The following is a 14787-nucleotide window of genomic DNA, read 5'->3' as shown; positions in this document are numbered from 1 at the left end:
TAATAGGGAGTTCCCTGTTTGCCTAATGGTTAGGATTCCAGGCTTTCACTGCTGTGTGGCCCAGGTTCAATCCCTGGTCAGGGAACCGATATCCTGCAAGCCATGCAAGGGGTGACCATATTAAAAAAAATAAAAGTCTACAAACAATAAATAAGATATGGAGAAAAGGGAACCCTCCTTCACTATCGGTGGGAATGTAAATTGGTGCAGTCACTTTGGAAAACTGCAGGGAGTTTCCTTAAAATACTAAAAATAGAACTACCATATGATCCAGCAATCCCATTCCTGGACATGTATCCAGAAAAGACAAAAACCCTAATTCAAAAAGATACATGCACCCCAATGTTCATAGCAGTGCTATTTACAACAGCCAAGACATGGAAGCAACCTAAGCGTCCATCAACAGATGAGTGAAGATGTGGTGTTTTTAAACACACACACACACATACAATGGAATACTACTCAGCCATAAAAAGAATGAAATATTGCCATTTGCAGCAACATGGATGGACCTAGAAATTATCATACTAAGTGAAGTAAGGCAGAGAAAGACAAGTATCATATGACATCACTTATATGTGGAATCTAAAAAATAATGCAAATGAACTCATTTACAAAACAGAAACAGACTCACAGACATAGAGAACAAACTATGGTTACCAAAGGGTAAAGGGGGAGGCAGGGATAAATTAGGAGTATGGAATTAACAGATACATACCACTATACATAAAATAAACAGCAAGGATTTACTGTATAGCATAGGGAACTATATCCAATATTTTGTAATAACCTATAATGGAAAAGAATCTGAACATATAACTGAATCACTTTGCTATACACCTGAAACACAATATTGTACATCAACCACAGTTCAACTGAAAAATGGAAAAAATTAAAGGTATTAAAACAACTTGGTAAAGATGAGCAATTAAAATATCATTTGTATCATTAATAAATCACAGTGAAGGTAACAATTTTGATAGAAACTTATCAGGATCATTTCTACAATACAGTGACCAATATCTTATTTAAAAATGAAATATCAAATGTATAGCCAAATAGCTTTTTTAAAATAAATATATTTTCACTGTCTTATAAATAGGTAACATGTAAAAATAAAATTAATCATTCACATTCTATTTTTAAATGTCCTCTCATAAAAATGTAATTCTAGTAATAAGAAAATAAACATTAAATATTTTATTAATTATGTATTCATATCTTGTTACCATATATTCTCTATTACTGTACAATTGCTCTTAAAATTTGATCTTATATAGTCAGAAAAACAAGTTGTCTCTCAAAATAAAAAAAAACTTATAATAACGATGTTCCTTTAATATAGTTATATGAGTAAGCATGTACTTGGTCATACTTCAGAATCTGGCATCGTTTCAGCCAAGTGGGAACGAGATATTTCTAGGACACCATTAGAGAGATATCAAGGAGAACAGATATGTAAAATCAAATAACTATTAGAAATGACAAACTGCATTGCCTTTCTTCTATTTGTGGAATAGTCTGAGCAACAGACATGTGGGACTAGAGATAGTTTGAAATTACTGAAAATTACAAAAGAGCAAAGAATTGGAAGTGATAAGAGGGCAACTTAAAAGCATACTTTTCTGGAAGTAGAGAAATATTATAAATAGATCAAGAAAATACATCTTTAAAATTATTATATTTGGGACAACACAAAGTGAGACTGTCAAATGAATTTTATTTTTAGTTACAGGAGTATACATTCTCTGTAACATACAACAAGGTAAAATGTATTGAAAAGTGAACATCTGCAGGCTTACATCACTGCTAAAAACGACCACAGTTTATAATCCCCTGCCTTCTGAGAAGTAATCTGTAGCTACACTCCTGATTTGTCTACATAGTAGGCTGATGGTCAGAATGAGAAAAGACACAACACCATGCATGGGACGGCACACTTCACGGGGTATGTGCACTTGGTGTAACTTGCACGCATTGCATGATTGGGGGACGGGACAGCAAAACAGTGAAGGAATAACCTAGACGAGGCTCTAAAGACTTTTCAGCATTTCCCAGGAGAAGAAAAAAAAAAAAATGTCTCAAGAAACGTGGGACCAAGCTTCCTATGCGGTACGCTGTATAAAACCTCGGGTCACACCCTTTAAGCCAAACTACAGCCAAGACACGCAGCACCCCTACAGCTGGGAGTTATGTTTCCTTGTAACGTAGCACAATGCACAGACTGGACCATGAGGCGACCCAACGTTTCAGGTGTGTGTGTAAGGTCCATTAAAAAGGAGAGCTCTAATTTTGGAAAGACAAAGTTTATCAAACAGCTCATCCAACTCCATATTTTATTTCTGGATTGGTGCCACCACCAGCTAAATATATAACTGAGCACAGGACCGAGGCAAAATTGTGAAGAAATTAATATTTATGGGATGTTAATGGTATGCGCTTCAGGGAAGAGGATGCCAGGCGGTTATTTATTTTTCTCAACCCTAACATGACCAACTCCACATGCACTCACTTCTCCTCTCCTTGTTTCATCATCCTGGTTAAATAAGGGGCGGCTCCATTCCTGACTCAGAAGGAGGGGAGGGATGTGAGAATCCCACGCGGGCTAAGACCACTGAAGAAAAATACTCTCACATTTTAACGGAGCCTCCTGAGCTTCGTAAACAAAGTTATCTGCAGTAATTTTTTGCTGGTTTTAATTGTTTTTATTTTAGGAATTATCTTTTTCTCCCAGTCACTCTTACATGTGTGTTTACATGGTAGTAAGAGAGAACCTGTTCACAGCTTCAAATTTGATTCCATGTATTTCATAAAAGGTTTCAGTTGAAAGCAACCTAAAAACGAATCCAGTCTCTTTTTAATTTTGGAGGAAATGACTCACCCAATATTGCACAATAATTAAAGTCAGACCAAGGACCAGAATGCAGGTCTCCTGGCACTTAATGTGGAACTCTGAACAGTAAACGAAGCGGGCTGTTTTACTATCTGAGATAATAATTATGCTTTCCAGAAGGAGTCATTTTCGTTCACATTCTAATATGCATTACTATTATCAGACAAGGTCTTTAATACAAAATTTCCTACTTGGAACAAGGAAAGGAGAATACACTGGGACTTGGAATAGCTAGATGGCAACACAGAGGGCACTGGGTACCTAAGGACCAGGATAAAACAGGCAGAAGGCATAGGTTAGTAATTTTTTAAAAAGGGAAAAGTGGGGTAATTATGTAATAAAGCCCCACTTTGCCTTGCTTCAGCTTCCCAAGGACCACACATTCACTCGTGATATAATAAGAGATCAGAAGTATTCTGAAAGATCTCATAATTCAGTCAGGAGGAGGGAAGAAAAAGAGAAAAATGAGATGAAGCAGGCAAAGAGAGACCTCCTTCATTACCAATAGAAGAGATTATAGACTCCTTTCTCTTTCTCAAGGTATTTAGAACAAAACTGCTGAGCAAGCTAATGCAGATTTTAAATATGGACACAGTGTGTGAGAGAGGGCTCTGTAGGACATTAGGTTTATGAGAACATGATCTGTGTATGTGGGTGGTGTTACATGGAGAGTTGTATCACTTATTCAGGCCTTAGCTGAAGATGTCCCAAAGCAATGTGAGCAAACTAAAGAGTGGGACTTTAAATTTGGAAAGATGGACTTTCCGGCAAATCATAAAGCCACAACCTGCTCTGTTTAAAGATAGATACTGAAAGGATGAAAGGCAAGACACGTTGTAAACTATGATGTGTGTGCCAATGCAAAAAAAGTAAAGCTACCTAAATCTAAAGGTTTCACAACAGACCTTGACTTAACCCATTTTCCTCCCTCTTTCCTCACAGAAGATCCCCAGAATTACTTGGAATGCCCGTATTGTACTCATAGTGTAGCCATTAGAAACATCTATACACGTGACTTATGCTAGTCATATTAAGATATAATGATGAGGCATATGATTAAATGTCAGTTAAACAGTGCTAAACATTATTATATTGAAGCACTCAACTATTGAGCGTTTGTCACACAAAAGCACGAACATCCACTCACAACTTTCCAGTTAAATGTCATATTGTTTCTCAGATCAAGAGTAGTTTTAGAGCTCCTACCAAGGACAAGGCATGTTCTAAGCACTGGGTTAGAACAGTGCCCAAATGAAAATCTTTGGATCCATGGAATATACAATCTCATTGAGGGAACAGATGATAAATAAACAATCTTTTTAAAGTCAGCTGATAGTGCTATGGGGGAAAATAACGTATAGTAAAGGTGACAGTGCATGATCAATGAGGATTGTTATTTTATATAGGGCGGTCAGAGAAGGCTTCTTTTATAAGGATACGTTTGAGCAGAGACCTGAAGTTAGTGAAGATACCTGAGGGTAGAGCACTCCAGACAGAGAGAACAGAGAGGAAAACTCTGAGGTGGGAATCAGCTGATCCCATTTTGAGGAATGTCAAGGAAGTGAGTGTCTAGAGTTGACTGAATAAGAGGAAAATGATAGAAAATACTGTCAGGTAGCAGGTGTCAAATGATATGGACTTATGTAAGGTCTTTGTCTTTTATTCTGAGAGACAGAGAAGCTGTTGGAAGGTTTATACAAAAGAGTGACATAATCAAACAGATATATCTTCAAAAGATCACTCTGCTACATGGAGAATAAACTGTGGTGCCTGGAGGGAGAAGAAAGGGGATAAATAAGCAGCTGCTGCCACAATTCAGGGAGTTGCTGATGGCCTGTCTGATCAGACTGGTTGGGGGTGTACTAACTAGATGTATAAAACAAGATTTGGGGGGACCATTTAGCTCAACTAAAGACAGACTGAGAAAGGGGAAAAAACGAAGACAAAAAGGAAGTGAAGAGCTAGCTGCAGGCACACAGATATAGCTCAACCAAATCCTGGAACATAAATTTGGGTGAAGTAATGGTGAGGAATAGCTTTTAAGGATGTTGGGGATCTTTTTTTTTTAAATGAGATGATTTTATGACAGTCTACATATGCTAAGATGTTAAGATATTTGGATTAATGTACTATAAGTTTCTCCACACTATCTGCCAGCAAGACATTTTATAAACGCTTTCTCTGAAATACGCCTACCACAGATTTTTTTCTTACCCCCTAAAATACACTTTAAGAAACTTTTTTTTTTTCTTAAACGGAGAAAAAGTTGCAAAATGATGGCTGTGGTTCTGTATGTGTACCAAAACAAAAATAATGCAAAAAAAAATATTTCACAGAAAATGCCATCATAAAAGTGGAGAAGAAAAGAAATAAATGAATACCAGGAAAACTTTAGGTTCTTTGTAGTAGCATCCTTTCTTTGAGGAATTTAAAGTTAATTTCCTTAACCTGGTTTTTTTCTTTAATTTTATGATATTCTCATGGTACAAATCTTTTAGACTTATGTTAGAAAGAGCTTTAAAAAGAAACACTAAAAACTTAAATAAATTTCAAATCAACGTTATCTTCCGCGAAGTATATTTTAAGGTTTCCAAGATAGAAATCAAAGGAAATTGAGGAACCTTAATAAACTAAAAATGCTGAGAGCCTTTAAACCCCTGGGGACTCATCTGCTTCACAGCAATGTGCTTTTTCAACATTTAAATTTTATTGGCTCCTGCTAATGAAAATAATTTGCCACAGCAGAAAGGAATGAAGATGTCAGCTCCATATGACATATTTATCAATATAATGGTAAGGTATGTTCTCGAGACCCTTGGTGGATTGTAGAAAGAAAGAAGTGTACAACTGACTGGGAAGCTGAATTCAATCAACAGAGTATATTAAAGTTAAAGAACACATATCTCAAATATCAAGGAATTCAAAAGGTTGAACCTGCACTCCACAGATAATTTGTGGAGAAAATGGATTTTTAATAAAATTTTACACAAATCATATAAATTGAGGGAATTTTAGAATTCAAATTGTTCGTGGTAAGGAAGCTAAACAAATGAACGAATACAAGTCAATTTAGAGAAAGTGAACCAAGTTCACAATCACAAAATGAAAAAGTATTAGGATTCAGTGTGAACTATAAGCTATAAACTGTTAAAATATAATGTTGCTTTAAAATGAAATAGGGGTGATACAAGTATACCTCACTTCAGAGCACAGGTATATTCTGTTAATTTGGCTGCTGGGCAAAATTCTGTATAGATAAACACAAATTCCTAGTCACTCCAATTATAAAATTGAGATTATGCTCCTAAAAATAATTAGGTCAATACTTAACAATATCACGTTTGAGAAAACAGCAAATCACTGAAGCATCTATTTAGAGAAAAAATAGTTTAAATGAATACCATTACTGAAAATAAGTCACCACACACACATAGGTTTACTTTTTCATTTTAACATTAATAGTGTTGGAACATAACAAATCTAAATATTCTCTAAGGACCTCTCTCCAGCAACTCAATATTCTAATGTTAACCTCTTAGCTATAATATCTCTTTATATTTCAGCAAAGTTACTCTCTTTTTTTGTTCATTTTGTTTGGAAAATTGCAGACAGGGGATAGATGAAAACACTGTGCAGAGCAAAAGAGTATATACAAAAATACATCAAAGGTAATGACAGGGCAGAAGGAAATAAGCAAGTGGAAGTAAGTACCATTTATTTTAGTAGGTAGGAACACCTACAAGGAAAGGCTATTCTACTTATTAGTATTTATGAAATTCAATAGTAGTGAATTTTCATATAACCAATGCTGGACTTAAAAACAAAGTAATGTTATTTTTAATCAACCCTCCTAACTATTCTTAGTCAAGGTGTTAAAAAACAAAATAGTTATGGGACAAATGAAGAAGCTAAAGTTTGGAACAACTCCATAAGAAAGCACTGAAAATGACCTAAGCCTCATGAAAAAAACAAACAAACCTAAAGAACTTAAATTATTTTTACCTTTAAATTATTTTTACCTTTACCTGTAAAGTGTTACCTTTACAGATAACACTCTGTAAGTGATATGACTGGAGTCCAAGTATATTAAGAGATAAGTAGTTGGACCTAAGCAAATATTCATGTCATCTAAAAAAAAGAAGAGATGTAAACTATGGCATATAAAACTCAAATTAGGCATTAGGTTATTTGTGGATCATAAGCACTGGAATATGTTTAAGGAAAGTTTCAAGCACCTTTCAGAAGGCTTAAGAAGATAAACAACAATCTTTCTGGGTTGGATTTGACCAAGTTTGTTAGAACTCTATGAATTAAGCACTACATAAACAAGGTCACTTTCAAAATCTATGCAAATCTTAAAATACACTAATTAGGGGGCCTAATTTAAGAAATAAACGTTCTTTTATCAAAGGGCAGTATGAATCTGGGCACTGGTTAGAACATTTTAGATCCATTCATTTATCACTAAGATCACTACCATCTGTCACAAAGTTAAAGAGAAAAACAAACAAACAAAAAAAAAACTGTGCCATGAATTAGTATTCAGTGACTGTAATGCAACTGATATTATTTTGGAATTCAACTGTGATTTGCAATTTTATTTAGCAACACTCATGCCAAGAGAACTTCTTAGTGATATTCTCTTACAAGTCAATGGTCTCTTTTTTTTTTAAGTTTTATTGGAGTATAGTTGCTTTACAATATTCTGTTAGTTTCTGCTGTATAGCAAAGTGAATCAGCCATACGTATACATATATCCCCTCTTTTTTGGATTTCCTTCCCATTTAAGTCACCACAGAGTGATGAGTAGAGTTCCCTGTGCTATACAGTAGGTTCTCATTAGTTATCTATTTTATACATAGTATCAACAGTTTATACATGTCAATCCCAATCTCCCAATTCATCCCACCCTGCCATTACCCCCTTGGTTTCTTTCTATTTTAATTAAGAGAGACAGAAAATACATAACCACTTCCAACATTCACTTTTCTATCAGTATTATAACTAATAGTTGACACAACATGAGACTGTCCACACAGAAACAGACAAGGGTGATGAGGCAGAGCAGCTATAAATCTTTAAATATAACACAAACAATATCTCTTTTATGTAATGAAGTACCGTAACCCTCACATTTTCTCTTGAAATAAAAATGTCTGGTAAATTTGGCTATGTTCAACATATTATTATATGCTCTAAAAGTCTCAATCAAGCCATGAAGGTATTTTCACATATTTAAATATACTTTTCATAAAGTACAATTTTAATAGTTATGCAAAGAGAGTTGTTTTGTGTTTCTGAGTTTTTGCTTGTACAAAAGGAATATAATTTCTCATTACAGTTTTTCTGTAATTTTAATGTTCACATTTTTTCCTATTTTTTGGTGTGTCACATACAACAATTTCCCCTATTTTAGGATTTTAGAATATCACAAAGATTTATTTTACTTTATTTTTAAAGCAATACCACTGTACTACCATCAATGCAAAGAAATAAAACTCTAATGACAGTTTACTCAGATATAACTATTCATAAGTCTATTCCTATCATAATGTAATTATAGGTCTCTTTTCACTTGAAAACAATATTCAGTTCTAGAATTTCCATCATCTGAATCCTAATGTATAAGTTGAGGAATTTTGAAAGATAGTTTAAAATAGCTCATAACTGTTATTTGTATACATTTCCCTTTGATTGCTCTATTTTAATATTCATCATAGTGATGAATTTAAACTATGTATTAAAAAAAACTTGTACTCACATTTAAATTGAATGTTAAAAATTATTCCCTTAATTTTTTTTTGTATTCTTGTACTTAAAAGTGAAATTTAAGATGATCTTTTAAAATTGAGTGTCTTCTGTCACTTACCAACAGGGATGTATCATCAGGTTTCTAGTCTCCTCTTTAAAAGTCAGTAACTTTATCACAGTTAAACCTTTCTTTCACTTAAGTTTTAGATAACAATGAAATAGTGGGTTTCTTAGAGAAGAACTGAACTGAACAACTACTGAACGTGCGTGTAGTTTAGTAATAAAAATGGAAGGATGGATGGAAGGAAAGAAACAACTTTTAAAAGCTCTAAAGCTGAAATGAAATTTTATGACCCTAATGACCATAGTGTATATAACTTTATACCCACTTTATTAATACATATACAACTAAATCGAAATTGTAAATTATTGGTTAGCAGTATTAAACAAACACTACACTTTAAAATTCCAGGACACTGAGAATATACTTATCCATAACTCACAATGACAGAAAAGATAAACAGGCCTTTTGACAACATAAAACATTTCCTGAGGTACACCACAATGCAAAATTGAAGACGAAAATATCTGAAAGCTCATCTCTGAGTTTTGACCTCTAGCATAGACGTGCTATTAAACACACCCCTCCTGTCTCCACTGAAGCCTAACCAAACTATTTGAGTTAGGAGAGTGTGCAAAGATGTGCCTTCCAGGCAAACTTTTGTTTTCTAAAAGTTAATCTCCCGAAATACTTCCAGTTGGAAATCGTCCACTTGAGCTACTTGACACCAGGGCGTCACTTTCTCCCCTTGGCTTACCTGCTACTACTTAATTATTCTTCTAAGCAGGCTCTGGACAAGTTGGGGAAGGTAGCTCTTTCAGCACTTCTGAATCCATGACGACTACAAATGTACACACCTAACACACTCCCACAGGTCTTTCACACGTCGCGAAAGCCTGACCACCTGGGAGCAGACAGGACTCGAGGAACAATCCTCAAGATCAAGAAACTGACTGGATTTCAACATGTGGTGAGAGAAAATGGGCGGGGCGGGGGGGATAGGAGCACTACAGACAGCAGCTGTCCATTAAGTGGTTTAAAACTGTTGGTTACAAAGCTGAATAAACAAATACACAGATGGGTCTAGTTCCTTGGGGACTCCGGAGTCTGAGGAGCCCCCCCCGAGCGGTGTCCAGTTGGGCCTCTCTTGCCTAGTCCGCGTGCAAAGCGCGCACTGGTTCCGCTCTCAAATGCCCGAGACTCGCACGTGCCTTTCCCTCCCGTTACTCCTAATGAGTTTCACCCGCGCGCCAGGTGCCCTGAGAGACTTACCTAAGATATCTCAGGGTCTGAGGATAGGAGGGCAACTTTCCCTCCCTGCTCTAGGCCGACCCGAACGCCCGGGGCAAGCGAGGGTCCACGCAGACGCTAGTCCCTAGGTCCGGGTGCCCGGGCGTCCGGGCGCTTTGCGGCCCGAGGGGCGGGGAGAGGCGCGCGGGAGACGTGCGGACGGCGGGCGCGGCCACCTAGCGGGTCCAGCCCGCGCCGCCGCCGCACGTGCGCCGCCGCGAGCGCTACGGGACGTCGGGACCCGCGCTCCCCCGGGGTCAAAGTCAACCCTGCGCGCCCGCCCTCCGCTCGCCCGGGGCCTCCGCGGATTTACAGGTAAAAGCCAACCGAGAACACTCCCTTTCTCCGAAAGGTGTCTGCGCCCCTCCCTCGTGCCCTCCCTGAAGAACCGGGAAGAGGGATTTCACCCCCAAACCCACCCTCAGAGTGGGGAGACCTTTCCAAAGCTGAATAAAAATAAGAGTAGGACAGACCCCGGGTGAAGCGGCTCCTGCTAACCGTGGACAGGGGAAAGAGCGCGATCGGGGGCAGCAGTCGAGATGCACGATCATCCTGAAGCGTCACTAGGGGCCAGGAGTTTCTTCGCTGGAGAAGCAGGACTGTCCCCTCTCCGCCTCCCATTCCAGAGAAGTACTTGTGAATTGTACGCTGAAGTGTCTAACTTTGAGACCAGAAGCGTGCACTTGCCCCATTGAATAAATAAAGGTCAGCAGTTGGATCAGTAAAGTTGGCCCAACCGCCAGATGTTCTTACTCTCGTTTCTCCTCTCGGGGAGGGGGGGGGCGGGAGGAGGGGTAGGAAGGAAGAGGAAGAGACAACAAACAAGAGAAATAAAAGAGTAAACGAACACAACTGGCGTCTCAACACACATATTCCTCCAGCCGCGGTGTCGCCAGACAAGGCAACACTTGGCACATACAAAACTAAAAATCGTCCGTGAGGCAACAGCAACCTCCCCTCTCTCGACTCCCCCTTCCCCACATCACAAAGCAAAATGAAAAAGCACAAGCGGTGATGTTGGGTCCGGAACGCGACCCGGATGCCGAGCCGAAATTTGACACATGTCACACCCGCCCCGCCGCGCCGCGCCGCACCGAGCGCAGCGACTGGGGCGAAACTTTGCCGCCGCCGCCGCCACCGCCCTGGGAGGAGCGCGGAGCAGAGTAAAGGCGCACGCAGACCGGCCCTGGGTGGAGGTGGCTGGGACGGGCTGGGGGGCGGAGGTGAAGCGCGCCACAGTGAGGGCAAAGAAACTTACCGCGACCGAAGACGCCTGGGCAGCGTCCCGGGAGGTGGCACCCGCGGCGCCGAGGCAGAAGCTCCCAAACAACACACCCACGCGCGATTCCTGGCAGCTGCTGCCGCGAGTGGGGGCGCGCCCGGGGTGGGGGCTGGAGGAAGCCGCAGCTGGCGGACGCGGCCGCCGCATAAATAACCCGGACCGGCGCTCAAGGGCGGGCTGCGCTGGGCTCAAGCCGGGGCGCTGCGGCCGCCGCAGAGCTGCACGCGCCGGCGTGTCTCGCGCTTTCTCGGAGGCTCGCGCTGTCTCGCGCTGCCGCTCCCCCCACCCGGATCTCTGTGTGTGTGTGCGTGTGTGTGTATGTGTGTGTGTATGTGTGTATGTGTGTGAGTGTGCTCTGGCGGGCGCGCGCACCCGGCCGCGCGCGCGTGTTGTTGGCAATGCAAACTGTACACACGCTGCGCGCCGAGCCGCCTCTTCTCGGAGGGGCGGGCGGAGGGAAGGGACGCCTCCGAGGATTCTGAAGTACTGTTGGGCCACTTGTTTATTTTTGTTTTACTTTGCGTTGTTAACGTTGACTGTTGTTGTTGATCCCCAAAGTGGTTTGGAACCAGCTGGTTAGAATGCCTGTCACCCCCATCCACCTATCTCCTCCCCCGGCTCCCCCAACTTCTTTAAGGGAGGGGGAAGCGCGGAGTAGACTGTTGTTCCGATTTGCAGGGGAGCCTCCTGGCTGACGTCAGGTCCACCTGCTCTGTAAACAACTCGCCGGAGAACTTGTTTGTTCTGCGCCGGTTCCTCCCCCACCCCCACCCTTCTCCCCACCTCCTGCTCCGCCTCCTCCCGCTCGGCCCAGACAGCGAGTCGAGGAAGGGGGTTGGGGAGGGAGGAGAGAACAAAACCGTATGCTGTATTGGCAAAGCCGAGTTGTGTCTGCTGCTCCTTGGCAGTCCCCAAAGTACGTCCTCTCAGCAGACGGAGCTGCTGGCAAATGAAACAGGGGATTCCAAGCGAAGTACAGGAAGCCTCGAAGGGATCCGAAGCCCTCGGTGGCAAGGAGTGAAAGTACTCGATAGTCAGAAAGGGAGACCCAAGCGTGCGTTAAAACGCTGATTGGCCTTTCTTTTCACGGTGTGTGCCTCCGCGGCCTGGGGTGGAGAGAGGCCGAGTGTCTTTCTTACTTTTCATTGTTGTCGTGGCTCCTGTCTCACTTGGGCCCAGGAGTTCTCGGGCTTCCTCGTGGTCGCACAGCCCTGGTCACGGGCTTGGGGCCGGGCTGCGGGCCGGCCGGGGCGGAGCTTGGAAGGAAGGGGCCGCCGAGCTAGGACTCTTAGGGTCTGCGGCTTTCGAGACGGGCCCTATCAGTGGCTGAGGGGAGCAAAGTAACCGGAATGAAAGGAAGGAAGAAACTGCCGGAACTGCCGTGCGCACTTCAAAGCCGAGGCGCCGGCGTGGGGAGTGCGCAGGCCTAGCTTCCAGAGCCCGGGTCTCCGCTCCTGTCCGTGGGGTGTGACTCGGCCAGGTCCCACGCGAGACCGAGGGGATGACAAGGGAAAGGCCGAGGGAGGACGAGACGGGCCCGGGTGGGACATGTGACCCGAGGGGAGGGGTGTACCGTAGCCCCTATTCCACCGCCGCTCCTCGCAGGCCGTTCCTCCCCGCAGGCCCCCACCAGCCCCTCCCTCGCCCGCGGGCCGCGCGACCCTCCACTGGCCGCGTCCCCCTCGCGCCGCGGCGGAGCCGGCCGCTCTGCCAGCAAATCCGTCGTGAAGTGTGGTGTTCCGAAAGGTGCTGAAACTTTCCTCCAAATAGCTGCAGACGAGAGGCCGTGGCGAACAGACCCCGGCCCCCGGCTTCTTCCCGGCCAACTTTAACATCTCTAGCGGCAGAAGAGGGGAGGGGGTGACTGGGGAGACGGGCGAGCAGGACCAACTTACGCCTCTGAGTCTTTCTTTTCCTCAAAGAGCAGCGCGCCCTTTCTCTAAAGGGCAGAAGCGAACTCACACACACACACTTGGCACCAACTCTTCCCTCCAGAACCCGCAGTTCTCCCGCGGAGGAAGCAGCCCTGGCACCCACATCTATAAACACACCGTCGGGTTTTCTAGTGAAACCAATTAAGTCAATAAGCCACGGGTCTGGTCCTGGGAAGACGGCCCCTGCCAGGAGGACAAGGGAAGAGGTAGAGTTGGGCTTTGAATTGCGGTGCTTTCTGTGAGCTTTCAAAACTCCAGGCAGTCCGTAAGTGCTCTGCCAGTGGAGTGTGTCCTCGCTCTTTTTTAAATTGTCTTTTTTCGAAATGCTGTCTGAATAGTGGACAAATAAACCGAATTTTTTTAAAGATGGGAGCGAGGAGAGAAGGAGGGAGCAGTCATTTAAATTATAATACAAAACGCCAGATGTAAATGACCACACCTCGCCCTTCTGAAAGGTGGAGATCATTTTATGATAAGTAATTTGCGTTTATACTTCACAAGCAACCCTAAATAAAAAGCGGATTTTCTGAATTAACCTGAAACCATTTTGGAAAAGAGAAGAACAAACGGCGTCGAAATCCTTGGAGATCCGAGGATGTATCTTTCCACTGGGTTTGTGAATAAAGGCAACAGAACAGTCTAAAGGTCTACAGCTCCTCACTTTTTTTCCTTCTTCTTCCTCCCCCACACACACCGACCCCACTTACTTCCCTTTCTCTCTAGGGGTCCGACGGAGGAAGTGAGCGGGAAAGGTTTATTATAAATGAGTCTGGGCAACTTGGAAGAGAAGTTCAAGTTCCCAACGAGGAGAAAAGAAAGAGGGTTATGCTCTCGAGGCTTGGAGAGGAGCGGATTTAGTTAGCCTTTCACTTTTCTGTACACAAAGACACGTTTTGGTGAAATTCACAGCCACTGACGTTTCTTTCCTGTGAGTACAAATAGCCAGGCGCCAAGAGGTGCAAACGGATATCTCAGTTGGAGGAGCACATCTCTCTCTACCGGCCGCGTACCCTGGCAGGGATCTTTCTAAGCGGGGCTGAGCCCGCAGCCCCCTTGGGCGCCCTGCCTAGCTTCGCCCCTGTTATCTATCTCCTCGTCGCCTGCTGCCATTCCCGGGCCACCCACTCTTCCCCCAGGGAAGACGCCCCGGGAGTTGAGAAAGAAGATCCTGCCAGGAGCGGCTGCCCTCGGCGGACCCCTCGCCCGCAGCCAATGGGCTGGGCCCGGGTTCGAGAGGTGAAAGTTCAGGCCCGGGGCTTGCGGCTCGCTCCCCCTCTGCCGTCGCCTCCCTCCCAGCCAGCGCCCCGGGCCACACTGCAGACCCAGCCCTGCTACCAGGGGCTGCCATGGTGGCATGTAGTTTGTTGATGGGTGGTCATAAAATATATTTATTTGCAATTCCTTTCCCTCGCCCACCACCCCCGCCCCGACATGGCCCCGAACACTGCAGGCTTTGTTCGCCTCGCTGCTGCTGGAGCCGGCCGGGGTTTAGCGCTCTATGCTAGGAGACTCCAAAAAAAGTTGAAGTATAATAATAGGAAAACCGGGTTTCCGCAGCCTAGGGAAATGCTGAAAG

The 14787-nt window shown here is 43.2% G+C and overlaps 1 protein-coding gene across 8 annotated transcripts in view; it reads right to left on the bottom strand.

Moving 5' to 3' along the window:
• FOXP2 (forkhead box P2) overlaps positions 1-11638 on the bottom strand; it is a 532381-nt gene extending 520743 nt beyond the window's left edge. For 6 of the 8 annotated variants that reach the window (XM_060020757.1, XM_060020762.1, XM_060020763.1 and 3 more), the window contains exon 1: positions 11254-11638. The gene's annotated coding sequence lies outside the window, so the exon portion shown is untranslated. The other 2 variants (XM_060020760.1, XM_060020758.1) reach the window with 2 other exon arrangements.
• Between the last annotated feature and the right edge of the window lie 3149 nt (positions 11639-14787).

Source organism: Delphinus delphis, chromosome 9 (genome assembly GCF_949987515.2).
Source record: "Delphinus delphis chromosome 9, mDelDel1.2, whole genome shotgun sequence".
Taxonomy (NCBI): Eukaryota; Metazoa; Chordata; class Mammalia; order Artiodactyla; family Delphinidae; genus Delphinus; species Delphinus delphis.
This window is presented reverse-complemented; position numbering and strand designations above follow the sequence as displayed.